At 47.8% G+C, this 17,675-nt stretch overlaps 1 protein-coding gene across 3 annotated transcripts in view; it reads right to left on the bottom strand.

Moving 5' to 3' along the window:
- LARGE1 (LARGE xylosyl- and glucuronyltransferase 1) overlaps positions 1–17,675 on the bottom strand; it is a 596,040-nt gene that overhangs the window by 536,874 nt on the left and 41,491 nt on the right. The window contains exon 1 of one of the 3 annotated variants that reach the window (XM_082348932.1): positions 15,014–15,317. The exons of 1 other annotated variant lie outside the window; for it this stretch is intronic. The gene's annotated coding sequence lies outside the window, so the exon portion shown is untranslated. Of the gene's footprint in view, positions 1–13,772; positions 13,923–15,013; positions 15,318–17,675 lie in introns of those variants that run through there. One more of the 3 variants, XM_082348931.1, reaches the window with a different exon arrangement.

Below are 17,675 nucleotides of genomic sequence, written 5' to 3' on the forward strand. Positions count from 1 at the left end.
CACACATGCACATGCACGCACAATGGAATATTACTCCGCCATATAAAATAATGAAATAATGCCATTTGCAGCAACATGGATGGGCCTAGAGATTATCATACTAAGTAAAGTAAGTCAGACAGAGAAAGACAAATATCCTATGATATCGGTTACATGTGGAATTTTAAAAAGGATACAGATGAACTTAATTACAAAGCAGAAACAGACTCACAGACATAGAAAACAAACTTATGGTTACCAAAGGGGAAAAGGGGGGAGGGATAAATAAGGAGTTTGGGATTAGCAGATACAAACTACTATATATAAAATAAATAACCAACAAGGTCCTACTGCATAGCACAAGGTACTATATTTAATATCTTGTAATAACCTGTAATGGAAAAGAATCTGAAAAATATATATACACATATAACTGAATCACTTTGCTGTACACCTGAAACACTGTAACTCAACTATACTTCAATTAAAAAAAAAAAAAAAAGACACAGAGAGAGAATCCCACTGGACCTGGGACTTAGAATCACTTCCACATAAACATGAGGAAGCCATTATGTCTCCTGTGATGGGAGAACCAGAACAGAGCCCTGAACTCAGAGGCGTTTCCATGGGGATTTAATAAAACTCTGAAAATGCTTCTCATCCTACCTGGCCCACGACAGGTGCTCTAAAAAGGGCTGATGCCTCTGAATTTGCTTCTAAATGTAGTTTCTGAAAAATAGTCTAGGCCCCTCTAAGGTGAGCTGTCTGATGAACCTGTCATTATCATTTTCTTTTTCTTCCAATTTTTGTTTTGCCAAGAGCAAGCAGAAAAGGCAGAAATAGCACCTTAAGTCAAGGTTCGTGGGGCAGACAGAGCTTGGCGACCTCTGGGAGCTCACCTCATCACCCACCGCCTCCTTTGTTCTGGAAGGAAAAGAAATAGACTCCCCTCAAGGGCAGGAGAAAATCCATTATGAGCTGTTGACACTCAAATAGCAAGGAAGCCCCCAAATGCTGGAGTTCAAGAGATGGGGGCAAATAAACATCCCCAATGGACACACAACTGTAAGAAATGGGGTCAGAGAAAGGTTGAGCTAAAGTAAGCATTCAAGGTCAGTTTCTTAGGGAACATACTAAGGAAACATGTATTTAAATCTTTCTTATAGTTGTTGATATATAAATGTTAGCAATTGGTAACTAACGCTCTCCTATTTAAACAAAATGCTTATTTTAAATAAAAAATGATGACAGATTGGATTAGACAGAAACTCTGGCACATCCCACAGGAGGTCTTGCCTGTGCCACCACAAGCCCCATGACTGTGCCATCCATTTATCAGGACTTGAGAAAAAAATTCCAGCCTCAAGGGAGCTACCCGTGCAAACTCAAACCTATACGATGATAATAATGTCACATTACCATACTTGCTAATTTCAGAATAGCAACTCAAGACAATCAGGTTTTTAAATAGGAAAAGAAAGGCAAGAGGTTTACATGAACTCACCAAATTGGGATACAGTCAAGTACATAGAGAAAGTACACTTTGGGGAAATCATGGGCACCAACAGAATACAAACAAAAAGCCTTCACTTTTGTGGCTTCTGGTGATATAAACTGGGTCTCCATAAGGCTTCTGTGAGAAGTACTGTCTCAGCAGGGATTCAAAAAAAAAGGTCCAAAGCCATCTCAAGCTTAGCAAGAGCCAGGTGAATGTACTTCTCTGGACAGGCAGGGCCAGACTTCAAAGGCACGTGAAACTTCCAGGTACGGGACATCGTCCAGAACTACACTCTTCAGATGACTCACTGAGCCCAGAGCAGAGGAGGGGTGGGCCCAGGCTGGTCCCGTGAGGCAGAGCCAGGGCCAGAAACCAGGCGTACTCTGCTTTCGCTGCTACACACCCCGTCCTCACACCCTGGGCCGCCTCAGAACCACCTGGCGAGTCACTGCAGAACCTCAGGTAGAAAAGCAGCAGCACCACAGCAGCTAGGTTGCAGGAGGAGCTTGAAGACCCTCAGCCAACGTTTCTAGAACTTTCCCCACTGGCCCCTTTATAGAAAACATCATTCCCTCATCTATCAAAAATCTTAACTCCTACAACTATAGGATCTTAGCAGTAAAAAGAAGTCAGAAGTCGAGTATCAAACAGAGGCCTGGATTTAAATGCAGCTGTGTGACGCTGCTCTCAACTGATTAATAAAATCAAGAAAACATGGGCAAAAGGTGGAAACAAACCCAGGTGTCTGTTGACAGATGAATGGAGAAACACAACGTGGTTTATTCATGCAAGGGAATATCTTTCAACCTTCAATTCTGACACATGCTACAACATGGATGAATCTTGAGGACACTGTGAAATAATGTGAAATAAGCCAGTCACAAAAGGACAAATGCAGTATGATTCCACTTACATGAGGTACCTAGAGAGTAGTCAGATTCATCGAGACAGAGAGTAGAATGGTGGTCACTGGGGCTGGGAGAAGGGATGTTTAACGGGTATGGAGACTCGGTCTTGAAAGATGAAGGATTCTGGAGACTGCTTACACAACAATGTGCATGTAGTTAACCCTTCTAAACTGTACCTTTAAAAATGGTGAAGATGGCACATTTTATGTGTATTATACCACAATTAAAATTTTTTTAAAGATGTCTTTTTTTAAATCAACAAAATGATACTTAAGCCCAGGGCTTGAAACAAGATTTAGACAGCACGATGTTCATAATCTAAATACAGGACCCGGCACACAAGGGGTGTTCAAGTAGATATTTGTGTCTCCCATTGTCTTCATTTTCAAAATAAGAAATAAAGCTGTATTTACAACACAGAAACAGATTCGCAGACACAGGAAACACATTCATGGTTACCGAAGGGGAAAGGGGGCGGGGCGAGGGAAATATTTGGAGTTTGGGATTAACAGATACACACTACTCTATATAAAATAGATAAGCAACAAGGACTTACTGTACAGCACAGAGAACAATATTCAATATCTTGTAATAAACTGTAATGGAAAATAATCTGGAATATATATATAACTGAATCACTCTGCTGTACACCTGAAACTAACATGGTATTGTAAATCAACTATACTTCAATTTAAAAAAAGAAAAAAATTTAAAAAATTAAAAAAGAAAGCTGTGACCCAGACAAGTTAATAAGCACCTGGAAGAGAAACCAGAGCAGTTAGGAAACTCTGGAGTCAGAAGGTCCTGGTGCAAACCTGGTTTCTCCACTGAGTCTCCAGTGTGGCCTGAGGACAGTCACCCAGCCTCCCTGCAGGCAGCAGAACCGTCCAGAGCTCAGAGGGGACCATTCTGAGAATAAATGTGCGGAAAGTGCCTGGAACACACCTTAAGTACTCATAAATGTGAGCCTCGTTGGAATCAACAAGGCACAGTGGGGACGAATCCTACCTGGCCGATCGCCAGGCCACTGCCGTGACCCCCCCAAGCCAGCCTGCCTCTCAGGCCAACTGCCAGAACTGCAAAGATGCACCCACATCCTCGCTCCCAGAAATCATAGGCTGGCCAGGGCTCCGAAGCCTCCTTAGCCTGAGTGTATGGGGAAGGGGGCGCGGGGGGGGGGGGGGCATCGCCCAGGCAGCCTCTACCTCGGCTCGTTGTCCTGCCTCCTCCTGCCCTTTGCACCCCCTCTTCCCATCTGTGCAGCGAGGAAAAGGTCAGCCAGCACAGCTGTGTCCTGCTCTTCTCAGCAAAACTCCACGTTAAAGGGAAGCTGGCATCTGCCCAGAGATAACAGCGAACTGGTTTTCCCCTCGGTTAACCTGGTGGCCAAGGCCAGCCACACCTGGGCGAAGGATGCAGCCTTCGGCATCACCCGCTCTGCCAAGGCAACCAAGCCTCGCAGTTTTGCTAAATGTTCCCCCGCTCACACCCACACACCCCCCTTACACACACACACACCCCTTTAGCCTACTCTTATCACAACAACCCAAGAAACGAGGACCAGCCAATGGCAGCACATGGCCACAGAACAAGTCAGACATGGACTCGAATCCCAGCTGTGAGCCCTGCAAAGCCTTCAGGGTCCTCACTGCAGAAAGGACACACTGCCACGCCTGGCCGCTCGACACTGCTATGGGGATCAGGGTTCGCAGATGTCCCCGTCACACATTGGGTGCCACCCCCAGTCCTGCTCCCACGGCTCCCTCCAGCCCCACTGGCTCCTCAGCAAAGAAAGGCCGTAGCAGGAGGTACGCAAGTCACCTCCACTCAGCACCCTGCGGCCAGAAGTAGGCGCACAGCCCTGCCTAATGGAGAGGAGCCGGGAAGGGAATCATTCCCGTGGCCCCGGAAGAGGAGGATCAGATCTGGGCCAGAAGCAGACGTTTCTAACTCAGACACAGTTCCCCGTCCTTTAGAGCTCACGGCTAGCGGAGGAGATGAGACACACAGACCCCCTAAGAACACGCAATGGAAAAGGCAATAACAGAAGTTCACACAAACTGCTACGGGAGCAAAGAAGACTCCACTCACTCCGCCTGGGAGCCCGCGGTGGAGGGTCCCGCTATCAGGGAGGGCTTCTCTGCGGTGGTGACAGCTGAACCCTGCCAGGAACAACACCGGACTTTCCCAAGGAAGGGGGCAGAGGGTAGTCACTGAGCAGTAAACTCCAGCCCGGCCTTGAGGGACACTTGCAAGCTCCTGCCTTTTCAATTCTCCAGAAGAGCTTCAGGTTCCCCCACAACTAGATTATAATCTACTCACTCAGGGCGGGCCTACCTGACACCATAGCTGCCAGAAGCAGAGTCACCAGGACCACGGAGATGGAACTGAGTGCCAGCCAGGACACCGGGGTCCCAGGAGAGGCAGCACGTGGACGTGCAGGCAAGACAGGTCTAGGTTCAAATCCCAGCTCTGCTACATGTCTCGGGGGCTACCATGATGCTGCACGTGGGCTTGATATCGCAAAATACAAATTCTTGTTAGAAGAGCTGTGTCTTCATCAATACAACAACAACTCTATTGACAAAGAAGGGGCAGTCCAGCAACACAATGGTCAAAATTGCTATAAGGAGTAAAAACTGTCAAAACTATAATCATTGATGTTACTATTAGAGCTTTTTATCTATTAGAGAGCTAAGATGTACTGAGTGCTTATTATCTGCAGGTTTTACCTGAAGAATCTCACTTAATCCTTACTAATTCTACAAGATATTACTATTATTGTTACCCTATTTTATAGATGAGAAAACAGGCACAGACGTCAACTGAGTTACCCGAGATCGTGTGAATGTGAGAACAGAAAGAAGATTCCCTCCACACTGGGCCTCCGCAGGGTGGCAGATGGAAACACAGCAGCCGACAGATTAGGGTTCAAGTCTCAGATCTGCCACTCAACAGCTGTTTGACCTTGGGCATGTCATCCCTTCAAGTCTTTTGTTTTCCTGGTTTTTTGTTTGTTGGTTTGTTTTTGTTTTGGCTTAAGACAAATGTATTATCTTAGAGTTCTGAAGGTTTTAAGTCCCAAATGGGTTTCTCATTTCTAAAGTGAAGAATAATATAGCCTCCCTGGGTAACTGAGACAATTAACATAAAGCAACATGAATCAAGTCCTTGACGCAAAGTAAACTCCCATAATGTCGCTGTCCTTCCTTTCAGCAGTTTGGGCATCTCTGCCCTCTGGGCTTGCTGCACACCTCACGACGCCTGGGCAATGCCATCCCGCCTGGACAATACCATCCCGACGCGCAGGCGTCTGGGTCAGGCCTTGGACTCATTCTCGGCTCAGGTTAACTTTATTAGGACTAAAAGGGGAGGAGGAGTGCTTTTATTTTCAAAAGATTGTAAATTGTGGTTCCCTACTTTGAAGACACCAATAGCAACCTGGAATTCTTCTGTAGCCAAACAAACTGGCATGTTCACATCAGATTTCAGTTTTACCTGAATGAAGAGTAAATATGTGAAATCCCACATTTGTTAATCTGGCAAAACAAATCCCTCCCATGTTTCCGGGTGACCGTGAAGCATAGAGAGGTGTGTGATTGGCTCCAATTACGTCTTCAGGGAAGGCTGGGCTTCCCTTTCTTCTTCCACTGACCGACAATGGCTCATGACAGAATCTGCCCAGATGGACCTTATCTAAAAGGGGCAAAGAGGAGAAGGCTGGGAGCGACCCTGCAGACCACTGATGACTATTAAGGTCCCTTCCAGGTTTAAGGGCTCTGATTTACCTGAATAATCCCTACCTGTGCCTACAATTGAACTAGGTCTCAGGGAGGCCCATATTTTCAGGAGGGTTACCATGAAGATGCAATAAAGTGCTACACTGAGTACACATTAAATATCCCAAAGCACAATACACATGACAAGTACATGTATGATAAAGATAAGAGGGGAAGTAGAGAAACCAATGCTGGCTTCATGTTACTAGGGAAAGCTACACCAGCAAAGTGCATTGGGATACAGAGCATCAAAGCCTTCCTTTACTTGCTTCAGAAATACATGTCCACATACATGTTTCTAGACAAGACTGAGAGCTCCTTGAGAGTAGGAATGGTGCCTTGTTCACCACACTATCCCCAGCACTGTGGAAAGTGAGATGAGACTCAAATGCTGGATGGATGGATGGATTAGTGGATGGATAGATAGATTGGTGGGTGGATGGATGGATGGATGGATGGATGGATGGATGGATGGATGGATGGATGGATGGGTGGATGGATGGACGGACAAACAGACAAAGCGATGAAAAAGATGGGGATGGTTTGGGAAGCTGCATGACTGCTTATAGACAGCAACAGGAAGAACAATTTGGATTTAACTGGTCAATCAAAGCCCTCAAAACAAGGCTTTCCCCAGAGCCCTGTGGTCACATCTCTCCTTTTCCTTTTTACCAAAACCCAAAGCACTCATGACCTGTGGTCACCTGTATTTGGACTGTGCTCCTGACGTGGTCTCATCCCTCCAGCCTCTCTCTCTCACTCTCTTTCCATGTGCCTTTACCAATCACCTTTACCCCAGTTCTGCTCCTAACCTGAATTCCTGGCCCTGCCTCAAGATCAGTTCAGTTTCTAGATAAACCACCGGCACGCATGACAGGCCCAGGGCAGCATGCAGAACACATTCAGATGAATTTTTATCGCCAAGTATGGCTGACCTCTACGGTGGAACAAAATTCAGGGACCTCTGCTTTCTCCTCTGTCACCCCAGCCCGGACACAGAGCCCACTCTCACTCACCCATCCTCGAGAAGGGAAGGTGCAGCTGGGAGCAGTCAAATCTGATCTCCATGCCCACAGGCTGCAGCCACCTGTTCCACCCAGCAAGAGGCAGAAAATTTCAGCTCCACTTTCTCTCCTTCCCAGCCTGACCTTAAAATATTATCAGCACTACATCAAGAAGTAGGTTTCGTTTGGTTGGTTTGTTTTCATTAGTGAACATTCTGGTAAGGAATACTGGCGCCTTGTTGTTTTTTTTTTTTTTTTTAAGAGTGACATTGACACAACTCCACTTCAACTTTATGTTTTCAACCTAAATGAGTCATTTGGTGGGAACAGTGAGTTCGCAAGCCTGCATATGGGTTGACTCCTTTATCAAGGAGTGCAGTGGATTGTGTTTGGGGTTGAAAAACACTTAGAAGAATGAGATCCCATTTTTCATGGCAATACACATGGAAAATAGGGAGAAAAGCAGGGAGATCGTTTAAAACTCTGGGGTCGGACAGAGTTCTCCCTGGGGTAGAATACAGCTACACCACTTTCTTTCTGTAAAATCTTGGAGGTGGGAAGAGGTACTTAATCTCTAACCATTGTTAAGTCCTCTGCAGTTGTGAGGATTGATTTAAATCACTTCCTATATGTAAAGCAGTTTTTAAAATTTCAGCATATAGAAAGTACTCAATAAATGTGAGCTGTTACTATTATTTAGAGATAGTGTTGTAGGGAGCTGTCTGTCCAATATACTATTCACTAGCAGTATGTGGTTATTTAACTTTAAATTAATTAAAATTAAATTAAAAAACCAGCTCCTGAGTCACACTAACACACTTCAGGTGCTCGGTAACCACCTGTGGGTAGTGGACAGAGCAAATACAGGGGAGTTCCATCTTGCACAAAGTTCTCTTGGATGGCGATGGCACAGAAATAAAGAAAAATGGCTTGATGCTAGAGGATCTGTGTGACCTTAGGCAAGTTATGTAACCTCTCTGTGCCTCATTCCCTCATCTGTAAAATGGGGATAAGAGTAGCTACATTATTCAGTCAAGATGAGGAACATCTGCTGGGCAAGTGCTTACAATAATGCTTACGACAGTAGTAAACACTCACCAGCTGATACCCTACAATGAGGGACAGACATAGGCACAGTGAAGAATGGGTTGTTGGGAGAATTAGCAAGATTTTTATGTAAAGTACCTGCCATGAGGCCAAACACCCAGCAGACGCTCAGTTCACTCACTCGTTTTTTTCAACAAATGTTCACAAAGCACCTGCTATGTGTTAGGCATTCTTCTAGGTGCTGGAGACAGAGACATGAACAAAGCCCCTGCCCTCATGGAGCTTACAGTCTCGATAAACGGGGTGATGATGTTGACGCAACAGAAACACCAACATTTCCATTTTTACCACATATTAAATACCCCCAACAATAAAAAGGGAATGCTGTCAAAAAGAAAGCCAGCTACAAAGGGGGTGCCTAATAAAAGTGAATGAATGAATGAGTGAATGAATGACGAATGAATGGAGGGAGCTGGGAGGAGGCTCAACAGATGCGTAAGTAGGGAGCTGGGCCCTGGGTGATTCAGTTAACTACCCCATGATGGGTGTGGCTAGCTCAGAAATCTACTGCCAAGCGACCCTAATAAACGATCCCAAAGCAGTCCACAAGCAGAGTTACGTATGAATGCTTAATCATCTTTAACACGAATCTTAAAGCCCAAACGACTGGGATAGAGAAGGCCTTCACATGCATGCCCTCCGGCTTCTATTCTGGGATGTGTTCTGACTCACCCTGTCAGCAGGGCCAGCTCCCTCCCCTCTGTACTACCCAGGGGGAAGAGAACCAATGGGGAAGCTGGCACCCACCTCTCCCACTGGGCAAACAGCCTTTCACTGGCTCTGGACACACAGAGCCAGCCAAGAGGGAGGCATCCCGCTGCCCAGAAAACTCCTCCTACCCAGCCCCAGACTGGCCTGCTGGCCTGAGCAGCTTAGCCTGCATGCTGGCCTGGGTTCTAGGACTCAGGAGGCAGAGCTCTCCCACAAAGAGGCAGATGGCACCACACCTCTGCATGTGTTTCTATTTCCAAACTCTAAAGCTCATTTTGGTAGGTTTGCAGCTCCCTGACACAGCTAAAAGTCGTGGGAGGGGCTGTGTGGAATCACTGGATCTTCATCTTACCAGCAGGGCAGGCCCCAGCAAGTCATTTCAAGTCCTTCAGCCTCAGCCTTGTGTAGTACGGAGAAGTAGTGTTTGCTTCACAACGCTGTTTGTGGGATTAAATGAGTTAACTTGTATTCGGTAGGAACTAGTTTAAATTCTATCTAGTATGTCAAGATGGGCAGACAAGAGGAGATGTGGTTCGAGGCCCCAGTCCTGTCTCTATCTATCAGGGCCATCTGGTCTACCTGGGCCTCGCCCACCTCCTTATCACTCAAAGGAGGGGGCCTGACTGGGTCCATGCTGCCCACCCTGCAATCTCTTGCACACGAACTTCCCAAGTTCACAACCACGTTGCTTTACATCCTGCTGAAAAGACTACAGGGCATATGGAAATTCAGTACCAGAATTCATCCCAGCAACCTCTTCCATCTGCATAACACTTACTTCCAAATGGTCACATCAGGACCAGGACGTGTGCTGATGATAGGTCTCACACATGAAAATAAATCACGAAGGATTAACGTAAAAATGCTTGTCTTGAATATCACACTTCAAAACACACAGACGTGGGTGAGATCTAAGGTTCTTCCTATGCTTGATGTTCTACAGTGATTTCCGCTAAGAACTGACCTGGCCAGGAGGACAGGGCTGACCCGCGGGAAGTGATGCTCCCTGCATGGCCTAAAAGGATCTCCGTCTGTGTCTTCCCTCACCCACAGCATTCAACTCCCACCACACCACGGCTTCCTCTTGCTGTGGCCCTCCCCAACATGTCCTCAGCAGAATTACAGGCAACTTCCATTCCCATGCAAGTGGATTCTTCCCACTGGAAGCGCTTCTGTACGCTTTATAACACTCACACGTTTCATGCACCTTTCTAGTTAACTGCCTACCCCTGGTTGGTCAACCAGAAATCACCAGACATGTCTCCTTCCATTTGTTATGTATTTTCTGCATGTCTCCTCCATGGCTGACCTTGAGGGCCTCGAAAACAAGTGGGGGACGGCAAGGACATGAAGTCACCCCAAAACTAAAGAGGCTGCCATAAATGCTTCAACAGAATTATAAAAGATGATGCGAATTCAGAGCAGAAGTGGCTGATTCCCAAGGTAGGAAGTGGAAATAGTGGTCTCGAACTAAGCTGAAGACGAGCAGAATTTAGACAGGGAGAGGGGAGGGAGATCCCTCCGTTTAAAGTACTAATTTTTGATACACGCTCACCCCTCCAGGCCCTTCCCTTTAGACCCATTCTCTCCTTGAAGAAAATCCCAGCCCCTTGATGACCTCTTAGATTTCCTCAGCATCCTCCCACTCCTCGCCTGTCAGCTGGCTACTCCGCGCTTGTTCTGACCCTTTCCCCAGTCCCTGGGCCCTGACCCAACACTGCACTCTCCGAGTTGGCATTAAGTGTAGCAAGGCTAAAATTAGGACTGTTTCTGTAGATATCTAGACTTCTCTGTAGCAAATCTGCTCAGCTCCCAAGCGGAGAAAAATTTTTTTTTCCCATTTTGACTGCAAAGCAACTGGGGGTCTGGACAATCCAAGCCTGCGCACGTCTAGACACACCTCTGAGCCTTCCTGACCCCAAGCAGTCTCTGGACTGCACAGTGGCACCCACAGGGGCCCACAAGGGACGGCAAGCACAGGAAGCCCAGCGTGTCTGGGCCACAAGCACACACTTGCCCTCACCCCATGCTGCCTAGCAGGTCCCTCCCGGGAGGTGGGTCTACCTCCTCCCCCTTTCAGAGATGAGACAATGCACATCAGGGAGGTTGAGTACCTCGCTCTCCTGCCACGGACCACACCATTCACAGTTAGTACATGGGACACTGAGGTTCAAAGATGCCCTGAGAACCGCCCAAGGTCACCCAGCCAAGGGCAGTCATCATGACAGCGAGGACAGGGTAACAATAAGAACAGGCACAGTTAACGTTTACTGGCACTGTTTCTTTCTAGGTTCTGTGCTCCACATGGGTTCTCCCATTTCATCCTTGCTATGGGCTGAACTGTGTCCGCTCAAAGGCATGCTGAAGTCCTAACTCCCAGTGGGATCAAGTTAATGTTGAAACAGTGACATTGCAGATGTAATGAAGATGAGATCACGCTGAAAGAGAATGGGCCCTTCATCCAATATGACTGATGTCCTTATAAAAAGATACCCATGGGAAGACAGACACAGACAGGACGCCATGTGATGACAGAAGACTGGAGTGACGGGTCTACAAGCCAAGAAACGCCAAAGATTGCCGGCAAATGGCTAGATGCTAGGAAGAGGTGAGAAGGATTACCCTACAGGTTTCAGAGGAAGTAGGGCTCCGCTGATACACCTTGATTTCTGATTTCTAGCCCCCCAAAATGTAAGACAATAAATTTCTCTTGTTTGGGGCCACCCAGTTTGCAGTATTTTGTTACAGCAGCCACAGGAAACTCATACAATCCTCATCACAATTCTATGAAGACTTAAGTACTAAAAAGTCAGGTCATACACATGAGGACACTGAAGCTTAATTAAAAGCAAATACTACCAATAACAGATACCAACGTGGTTCTAAGTGCTTTACACAGAGTAACTCGTTTAATCCCCACAAAAACCCTAAGCCTACAACAACCCCATGAAGCTATCCCACTTTAAGGAAGAGGAAAGTAAGGCAGAGAAAGGTAAGGCAGAGAAAGGTTAGGTAATTTGCCTGAGGTCACACAGCTTGTGAGTGGTAGAATCAGGATTCAAACCCAGACCCAGAATCTGTGCTCTTACCCACCAGAACCACCTAAAGCCAGAAGAGTATCAAATCTGGACCTGAACCTGGTTTCAAAGCCCGCATCCTTCTCTCTCAACTTTGTAGTCCGTCTGCCAAACGGAATGTTCTGTACTTAGCTGCCCCTTAAAATGCTTATCCAATGATACAAACAAATTAATCAAACGAGCAGTGGCTTGCATACATCCTGTTAGTTCCAATTAAATTTAAATTAGTTCATTTTAGCCATTAAGAGTGACCCAGGCCCATATGGACAACAGAAATCTGGAAAGGAGTAACTAGGTTATCTGGAGTCCTAAGCAGGCAGAGTGACATAAAGCTCCTCTCTTACAAAGCTCTGAGGTACTAAGTCATTTCAGTAAACATTTAATGAGCACCTACTATGTGCCAGCACTGTGTCAGGTAATGGCAGTATAAAACACACAGCACCAGCCCAGGATGGACATGGAAATGATCAAATTGCCATATAGCCTGATAAGTCTTACCTCTGAAGTCAGAGCAGAGGTGCTGTTGGAGGACTGAGGACAGGTACCTAAATCTGCCCACGTAAACAGCACATGGATTCAGAGCAGGCGACATTTGAGCTGCATCTTCAATTTCAAGCTTATTTCTTATTTTAAGGCTAATCCAACCCTACCCTCCCCACCCCCGCAAACACACACAAACACACACATCTTTCTTTCCTCCTTCCTTCCTCCTTTGTTTCTTTCTCTCTGCAACTTTTCCCTGAAATACTAGATTTTTTTCACTGCATGAACCAGGCAGTTGACCAACAAGATATTTGGCAACATTCAATGTTCTTGATTACTCATCCATAATGAAGGGACCGGAGGTAATTGGTCATCTTCAGAAAAAATGCTTTTAGGGTCAGAGCCTTGGATAACTAAAGTCAATAGATAACTAGTGATGGTGAATGTTAATTCAGCTAAACTATCCTTCTATTGATAGATACCGTCTATTTCTATCAACAAAGAGGAGAACACAGCCCTGGGAAAAGGGATGGGGACAGGGGTAGTGGGAGGTATGTCAGGGAGGTGGGGACCTGGGTTCCTGGGAGCCAAAGAAGAAGGAGCTAGAATAAAGATGTGTGCTGTCACCAATTTTCAGCTGGCCACTCTCCCACCCACAGGATCACACCACACACAGCAAGCTGGCACGGTCATCACGCGGCGGGCGGCTTAGCAGAAAGACTGCAGACTCTGACTTGACCCAGACCTCTTTCGCTTCCACTGTAAACGGAACACAGAGCGTCTGCCTTACGGTCACTCCCTGAACCAGTGGGGACCTTGCAGAGCACCGAGCAGACACACAGCCCACAATAGCCACGCCTGTTATTAATGAACACAGCCTTCGCTATCACAGAACTTCACAGGCTCGCTAGGCAAACACACAGCAGCAATCATCCTATTCCTCCATCCTCCCCATCCTCACCATCGTCATCACCACCGCCGCCACCAAAGCCGCCTACAAGCTTTGGGCAAGTCATTACATCCCTGGGCCTGAGTTTCCACGTCTGTGAAGCAAGTTCTCCTGGACCATGAGGGCCAGATGTGAAATGCAGGGACGGTGAGGCCGGGCCCCGCTCACGCCAGGAGCTGGCCTTGGTAAAGAGTCATGGCACTGGCCTCACTGAGTAAACAAACAAGCCTCTTCCACTAAAAATCGGATCCTTTGAACAGAAAACATGCCCACTCACCTCTGCCCTGCAATGGGGAGGCCGCCCCCCAGGAGGGCGCGGAGTTGACCGCCTCTGGCAGCCTTGATTACCTCCTGGAGCTGCCAGAATCTGGCCCCGTAGGACACGCAACCTCACGCCTGAAGCGGCCGGACTCTGGGTTTGGGTTTATTATTTCAGCACTGCCCACAAAAAGCCCTTGGATTGGCGTGAGTGTTTCTTTTTTTAACCCCTGGCATAAGCAGTGCACAACAGAGGCACGCCTCCAACAGCTTGAGCTGTCCCGGACTAACGAAGCACCGTGAGGTTCACTGGTCTGGTCTCTTCTGAATGGGGTCCGGCCCCGGGGCTGGGCATCCCTGCGAAGCTCTGATACAGAAGGGCAACTCTGCAGATGTCCCGACCGAACCATCCAGCAAACCCGGCTCAGCAAGCTCGTCTCCCTCTGGCCTGAGAGGTGACAAGGCATGGCCAAGGAGCACTGGATCAGGAACAGGAAACTCTGCCACCGATCAGCTACATGGCTGACAATGGGCCTCCACCTGCCTGTCACAAATGGACCTATCTATGAAACAGAAACAGAATCACCACATAGAGAACAGACTGGTGGTTGCCAAGGGGGAGGGGGCTGGGGGAGGGATGGAGTGGGAGGTTGGGGTGAGCAGATGTGAGCTTTTATATACAGGATGGATAAACAACAAGGTCCTACTGTATAGCACAGAGAACTATATTCAATGTCCTATGATAAACCATAATGGAAAAAAGTATTTAAAAAAAGAATGTATATACATGTATAACTGAATCACTTTGCTATAGAGCAGAAATTAATACAACATTGTAAATCAACTATACTTCAATTAAAAAAAAAACAAAAAAAAACTTGTAGAGCCCCTTTTTCTATTCACACACACCCTTCACCCTCCCAAGGCTGCATCTCACATTCCTCCTCCTCCCCCTCCCACCAGGCCTAGGATCTGCTTCCTGCGAGGTCTCACCCCACCCTTCTCATGTCACAAAAATCCAAGTTCAAGTCACCCACTGCACCTCCCTCCTCCTCCACCTCCACTCCTGCCCCATGCCCTCCCCTCTCACCCTCCCACCCTGACATTTCTTCCCCCATCCCTACCCCACTGTGTATTTTTTTATCTCTCTTCCTCCCCCTTTATGCCGCTCCTCTGGTCCTCTGTGTTCCTGCCTCTGCTCAGGGAACTTAAAGGAGAAAATGGTATATTATTTCCGCAGACTGCACTGTGCCGTCCTACCTTTGTCAAACCCGAAACCTCATCTTTCCTCGCTGATTTGGTCCTTTGTGAGAGTCGACATGGACACCAAGGATGGGCCACAAGAGGCACGGAGAGTCAGAAGGGCCCAGCCAGCTGGGGTGACGGGTGTACTTCCCATTAAGGACACAGAGCACAGACACAGATGAAAAAGCGGGTCTTCCCTGCTCCTAAGATGCCACCATGAAGGTCCTCACACTCAAGGTATCTCCTCTTTCAGGAGCACAGCCGACAGCCGTGGCGAGAAAAGGAGCGCCTCTAATTTGATCTGACCTCAAAACTTTTCCACAGAGAACATGACCCAAACAATAAGGCAGTGGAGATGTCGCAGCTGGAATGGGGCAATGCACTCACTGGCCATTAGTTATGTTTATTATTTTAATGGGTCATAAAATAATTAGAATTTGTCCTGTTTTTACTGTAACTATTTGGGAGAGGAGGGTTGTTCTGAAATAAATTTAATCCTCAGGCAATAAATCCTGAGTAAGCCAATAATGGCTCTGTCCACCATTTACTGGAAAGCATGCCATCAGGTAGCTCTGGGTTCAAATTCCACCTCTGCTACTTACTGGCTGTGAAACCCTGGGCCAGGAACCGACCCTGTCTGTGCCTCAGGTTCCTTGTCTGTTAACTCAGAATACTAAACCACCTAGAATACCTGTAACTGACCCTAGACACATCTTCACCATCACTATGTGAACTTCAACATGTCAGACAGTAATCTAAGTGCCTAATGTGGATTAATTCATTAACACAACAACTCTCACTAGGGACTGTTGTGATCCCATTTCACAGATGGACGGAGAAGTCGAGTAACTTGCCCAAGGTCACACAGCTGAGCAGAGGATGCAGACGTCACCCCTAGACAGTCTGGCTTCAGAGCCACACCATTCAATTGCTGCTGTTAGGCCCAGTGGCCAGCAAAGAGTAAACGGTTCAACAACTCACTTGCTAGCATTATCATAATAATATTGGCTTTATTTTGATAAACACGATTGCCTCCAGAGGGGTGGTTTTATATTGCCTTTTCGAATTAAATTTCCGTCCGAGGGGCACAGAGCCTAGTGTAATCGCTTATGTTTCTGCCTGCTCTCCACTCGCATCCTATTGGAGAGAAAGCCAGGCTCAGGGAACTGCTTGCCTGCGTGCGGCTCGATGGGTCAAGCTGCATTCTCTGGGCCGAAGAGGCTGGGGGGGTGTCTCCATTCCAGAATTGTTGGCAAATCTCTCGGCGGCTGTGGCCAACTGCAGAATGACAGCCATCACCTGTCTCTCCTGACTGGGGAGTGGAGGGGGCAGAAGGCCACGACACACAGAGACAAAAGCTCCCCAGCCTGACGTACACATGCCCACCTCCGACCACTTCCAGGGGCCTGCAGGCTGGACAGAGGCTGCCCTCCCCTGCCTGCCACTCCGGCTCCATCCCGAGCCAGCGTTGACCGGTGCTGAAATCCAAGGTGCCCCAGGCAGCGGCCCCAGCCTTGCCCCCAGAGCTGACCGGCGCCTTCAGCTTGAATCTGGCAGCACAGAGCACTTCCACTGCAGCGGGAGGGAGTTGCTGGACTCTGGTTAATTGAAAGCTTCCCTCGCCAGAGCCTGAGCGCGTTTGTCAGCAGCGAGCGGAGATGGGAAGCCCGGGGGCCACGAGGAACCCCCCTGCCCCACATGCTGACGCCTCCTGCCGCCCCACCCGGGGACAGGCTCCACTAGCCAAGTCGTTCTGGCAGGTGAGGTGTGGCCTTCAGTCCCCCCGGGCCCGGGAGCCTTCAGGACAAACCCAGTGCAGCATCCCAGCAGCCACTCCCGGAAACTGCGCCGTCAGGCAATCTCAACCTGAACATCCCAACCTTGGGATCGTAGACAAAATGTCATAGAAGAAAACACGGGGGATGGTCAAGAACACGGGCTTTGGAGCACCACAGCTCTGAGCCTGAATCAGCGATCTATTCTCAAGCCATGAGACCTGGGCAAGCTGCAGAGCCTCTCGGCCTCAGTTTCTCATCTGTGCAATGGACGCCAAGAACCAGGGTAGAACCCCAACCCTGGAGACCATGAGGGATGCAGGGCTGTAACAAACTAGATCCCCTACCATTCCAATCCTTAGACTTCACTAGAAAGCGTGGGCATGCAAAGGTAGTCCATGGAGTCAGAAGCCAGGATAGGAAGCACCTCTGGGAGGGCCAAGGGGGACACTGGGGTACTGGTAAGGTCCTATTTCTTGATCTGGGAGCTGGTTATACAAGTGGACTCCCCCGCATACCTGCAGTACACGACATGCTTTCTGTACTTCGTTGCTTGTAGAATATATTTACTATAATTCAATTTTTTTAATCTACTAAAAAAACAAAAAAAGCTTTGGCACGGGACGTATAAATCAGCCTCTGTCCTCAGCTCAAAGAGAGAACTCTGGATCTGAACAAGCTGCTTATCTCGCCACATGGGCCCCTTCCCCCCAGGGCTTATTCACAAAGCCATCCCATAATGGCACAGTTGCACCTGCAGGCCGCCCAGTGGACTCAGAGACCATCCTATCCAGTGATGCCAGCCCATCCTCACTGACTTCCACACATGTTCACCGAGCAGCTACTGTGGACCAGGCACGGACCTAGAGGAGAAGGAAATTAAGAATGCTCCTCCTTTCAAA

Source organism: Balaenoptera borealis (genome assembly GCF_965194805.1).
Source record: "Balaenoptera borealis genome assembly, chromosome: 13".
Lineage (NCBI taxonomy): Eukaryota > Metazoa > Chordata > Mammalia > Artiodactyla > Balaenopteridae > Balaenoptera > Balaenoptera borealis.